Below are 5,000 nucleotides of genomic sequence, written 5' to 3' on the forward strand. Positions count from 1 at the left end.
GAAAAAGCTTACATTTTTCGCTATTAACACGAGGCTGCCGTTTTCTAATCCGTCAGCCGATAATAAAGCACTGAATATTGAAAGTGCATTGAAGAAAATTCGATATAACGGATAATCTCTGAGCAATGGTGCTTTGAAAATTCCAAATTTTACAAAGAATATATGGGATCATTAGCGCTTTTGGTGCAGCAGAACCAAGAAATTAAAAGCTTATCCGCTAACAGCTGGTAATTTTTAATAAAGTTGTTTTTTAATCCAGTTTATCTAAAAGAAAGGGTATCGTATTTTCAAATTGTTGCACGTGATAATTTGCAAAATCAGCGATACGTGTAAGTCAGCAAATTAGCGCGTGTAGTAAAATTTATTTTTCTTAATTTAAAAACATCCTTTTCTTTTTGCATGAGTTTCCTCGGAACTCAATTTAAACAACTTTTACATTCTCTCAAGTCGAGAGGTAAACTAATTCTCAGTTCGTTGCCAAGTTGCCTTACTTTGATTAATGTCTACCAAAACGCAACTTTATCAGACCCTTTTGAAGGCGATAGGTCGCGTGTTAGTGGTAACCGCTGTAAGAGGATAATTATATGAAAAACTTCACAATTAAAAAAACCTTACCATATTGCCATTATGGGTCACTTCCATTCTGTGTCGTTATTTTCCAGATTCTGATCACGATTTGGGGGATCAGGGGGAATGCAGCTATCATGACCAGCGGTTTTTCTATTAGATAAACAACTAACCTCTTACATGACAGAGTAAGTGATCGCCATTTTGGTTTAGAAGATCATTGCCGTGCAGTTTGCGGACGCTTAGAGCATAACATGGTCAGGTTGGAGAGAAGAAAAGGCCTTCTTTTCAGCACGATTATTTTGGGAGCAGTAGTCAGCGGGACAATGTATTATTATATCCGTGACTACTGGGGACTCGAAGCTAAGGTGAGGTTCGCATCAAATAAGGCACATCTACCCATCGAACGGTGCCTCAAGCCTGAATTAAGCATTGGACAGATACTCTTTTGGGCCCAGCACTAGAACTAACGTGCTGTGAGATTGTTTATTACTTGATTTAAGAGACGTCTTAGCTCTAACGGTACAATACTTAAATGTAGATTGTTTTCGTTGAAATCACAGTGTACCCGAGTAACTCGGTGTATTGGCACACTTTCACATGAGATGAAATTCACATTCGATAGGTATTTGGCGCATCATTACAGGATGAGTATGGTTCTCAAAGTTAGTTAAGTCTTCATAGGGCTTCATCTAACCTGATGTTTTTCCATTACTGTACTTTGTACCACTACATGTACTTCAAGTTTTAAAGGAAAAACGAGAAAGAATTTTGGTTGATTGTTTTGAAAAACGTCCTTAGTCGCTAAATTCACGCTATGTGAACTAAATTTGGACAAGTTTGAACCATGTTTTTAAAACGTGTCAATTATTTTTCTTGTTATGTATAATGGTGGGTGAAAATATTATTCCCTTGTCACTGGAAACCCCTCCCTGGGAGACTTTTGGTTTTCAAGGTGTTGGATGACCTAGCAGCCCCCAGGAATACAGGGCATACATGTAGTTCGCTTTAGACATTATACCACTCAAGGCATCATTTTAGACTTGGACAGGGCTCTAGTCCAAAGAACATGGTTGATTCTTGAAAATGGTGGCCTCTAAATGTGAGTAATGTTTCAGTGAACCTGATATTGTCTATGGACTATGGTACTGTAACAGTTGCTCATGGGTAAGCCACAATAATTGTTACAGTATTTGTCTTGAAACAGTGTGCAGCATATCAGAGATTCCAACCCTCCCAATTTGGCATCTTGTCTCTAGCTCTCCCAGTTTTGATTGACTTTCACCAATTTAGTCCAAAATTCTGAAAATTAGGGAGAAATTGCTATCCTTAGTATCTTTTGGGTGATCTGTGTAAATACCCCATAGCACACATTGTGCAGACACAAGGTCAGCAGCCTTACTCGACTTAGCAGGCCCAATACCATGTTGGAAAAGTGGACATTGCGGCCGGACAAGTGCGTGTACCAGTATGTTATTCATTCTGAGAGGATGAATTAATTGCAAAAAATGTGTGTTTTTAGAACGAATTTTCCACCATATGATGTAAAAATGCAGGAAATGGCACTTGAGAGAATGTAAATTTGCGGCTCGTGCCTTTGGTGCTCACTGTAGCACAGCAGGTGCTATGTAGTGCTCCCTATTTTCTACTGTTAAGTGTTCAAGGTTTCCAATGACTATAGTTCTTGCTTAACCCTTTCACTCCCAAGAGTGACACTTATAGATTTTACTCTGTCTAATGCCAGACGATTTTACTCGTCAATGGGGAACCCCACCGGAGTGAAAGGATTAAAAAGGTTTTTTTGCTCAAAGTGACAGTAACCTCAATTTTTAATCTTTGTTGAGGTAAATCTATTCACAGATTGCAAAATTATTCTGAATTCAATTTAGAGCACTGTAAAATTTAATAAATCCAAAAGTCTTTTGTCCCATGCCTGGGCTAGTGTGAAGCATGGGCGTATTCCTGAGTCGATGACACAAACTGCTGTGAAATGCAAAACTAAATGGAAAAACAGATTTTGACATCATGTCAGGGATACACCTGTTGGCAGCATGGCTGTGGGATAAATGACTGCCTACTGTATTTTGTCAACTTTCCACAACTCAAGCAGCCTTTTAAATATGAAATGGCAGTCAGTAGATATGAAATACTGCCAGTACATGTTCTGTCTGAAATTTGACTTTGCAGAATAAAAAGTATTGAAATTAGGGACACTTTAAATGTGCAAAAATTGGGTTTATCAACAGAGTTAATAATGTAAATTGGCCACCATACACAGATTCTAAAAGTTGACGTTTTGAGCGTTAGCCCTTCGTCAGAGCGATTCTCTCTGACGAAGGGCTAACGCTCAAAACGTCAGCTTTTAGAATCTTGGTACAGTGGCCAATTTACATTATCAACTCCATTGATAAAACCAAATTTTTGTAATTACTACTTCCCCACCGACGCAGCACCACAGTTTCTGTAGAAACTATCCCCTTCACACTTTGAATGTGTTCATGTAAGGTAGACCAAATTCACTATGGAAAGATGTATACCGGTACTGAGCTCTAATTGACTGATAAGATTACAAGATTAATGGATATTTCATAAATATGAAAAAGTATTTACTATATGCCATCAATGGTCTCGTAAGGGATCTACCGTAGTATGATTTTGCAACTGACTAGCTCCAATTTGGCTTGATAGGTCAGTTGAGAGAGTGGGTTGCAGAGAGTAATCACTTTGTCATGGATTGATTTCTTATTCAAGCTAAGTTGCATATGTGGCTGTGACTTAAGTTTAGAAAGCCAAAAGTGAATTTGAGAGGAAAGTAATTTACAAATGCTAACTGCCAAGAAGAAGATTGTTGGCCTGGATGCTGATATTTTTTGTCACTATTCCGAAAACCCTCACACCTTCTGTGAGTCATTAACACTTTTGTTATTGCACAGGAAGCCCATGTTGCTGAACTTGAAAAAGTGGTGAAGGAAAAACAAGCCAGAGTGAAAGAGTTACAGCAAATCCTTGAGGAAAAGAAATGAGCCAAAATGCAATGAGGAAATATCATTGGACATCTTGAACAAGAGAGAAATAACTCAATTATTGAACACTTTCAGTTGGGTAAAATGTTCAAAAACAAGGTTTCAAGAGTTTTGTGTATAAAATGTAATGTGATAACAACTGTAAAATGGTTAGGTGAAATTTTTTGTCCTCTGCCACAGTCAGTCATAATATGCATGCCCCCTCTTTTGGTTGTGATGTGCAGGTTTCTATGAAGCTTTGTAAGAATAATTGGGTAATGGCATTTCCTGCATTAATAAAGAGTCCTTCTGCATTTTATGCAACTCAGTCCTACACATAAATTATTTTTATGACATCAAGGAGAGCTATTGTTATTAAGGAAAACTTTACTGGCAGTTTGCAGAGCATTTTCAAAATATGTTCGCGAGAAATTGAAAGGACTTTAATTGAAATGTAGTGAAATTGTTTTGAGTTTGTTGTTGTTCCTTAACTGATTTGAATTAAATGAATTCAACCTTTGGCAAGCACTATCTGGAGTTGTTGACTGAGCAGCTAGAATTCAGGTTTGTTTGCAGCTGGTACAAAACGCAGGTCACAGGTCATTGTTTTACCTATTCAGAAAGTATCCTAAACATTCATAAAAGCTAACCTTAGGCCTAAAAATGTTTCTTTAGGCCTAATTAGGCCTAAGTTTAGGATTAGGGTTAGGGTTTAGGATAACTTTCTGTATTGGTAAAACAATGACCTGTGACCTGTGACCTGTGACCTGTCTTTTGTACCTGCTGGGTTTGTTTGTCAACTAAAACAAATGCCAACCTTCAATCCCTCCCTCTGGAATCACTTGCCCCCCTGCCATGTTTTTCCTTGCTTTTAGTAATTTAGATGTAATAGCAAACCATGTGAGATCATTGGAGTTTAAGGTGAACATTTATTTGTCAGCTCAGAGTTATTCTCTATAGTCACGTCCAAAAAGAAAATGTGTTATGTTACTTAACTTTCCTCAAAACAGACACATCTAAACATGGGCAGATTGTGTCTTAGAGAGATTGTTGCAAACACCCTTTCCTTACCCTTACAATTACACTGCTTTATTTTAATTGCTATTAAACTCTGTTACTCTTCTCCTGAATGAGGTTTCATGCTGAAATGTGATCAAACAAGAAAGTTATGAGAGCACATAATCTTTTTTTATGTCAATACAATAAAGGGCAACTACATATGAAAATGGTGTTTGAACCTGCAAACACTACTGAACGTTCACTATTTCTCCCTTATGTTGGATATGCGGGTGTTAACTGTATCAGAAACGTGCTATGTCTTCTCCCCTTTCTTACCCTTCCCTGGCAACAATGTGTTTTTGCCAGCTATTCTCCCTGACTTTAATCCCCTCCCCTCCCCTCCCCTCCCCTCCCCTCCCCTCCCCTCCCCCA

General features: G+C 38.1%; 1 protein-coding gene and 1 long non-coding RNA gene across 2 annotated transcripts in view; one reads left to right on the forward strand and one right to left on the reverse strand.

The window, feature by feature from the left end:
• The first annotated feature begins 748 nt into the window (after nt 1-748).
• Nucleotides 749-4,094, forward strand: LOC138045896 (uncharacterized). The gene is made up of 2 exons (XR_011131689.1): nt 749-935; nt 3,501-4,094. It is a non-coding gene; the product is annotated as an uncharacterized lncRNA (long non-coding RNA).
• Nucleotides 4,095-4,478: 384 nt separating this feature from the next.
• The window catches only part of LOC138045895 (uncharacterized), an 11,513-nt gene continuing 10,991 nt past the window's right edge, over nt 4,479-5,000 (reverse strand). Inside the window, exon 6 of the mRNA XM_068892529.1 lies at nt 4,479-4,711. The gene's annotated coding sequence lies outside the window, so the exon portion shown is untranslated. The remainder of the gene's footprint in view (nt 4,712-5,000) is intronic.

The sequence above is a fragment of the Montipora capricornis genome, chromosome 4, assembly GCF_036669925.1.
Source record: "Montipora capricornis isolate CH-2021 chromosome 4, ASM3666992v2, whole genome shotgun sequence".
Taxonomy (NCBI): domain Eukaryota; kingdom Metazoa; phylum Cnidaria; class Anthozoa; order Scleractinia; family Acroporidae; genus Montipora; species Montipora capricornis.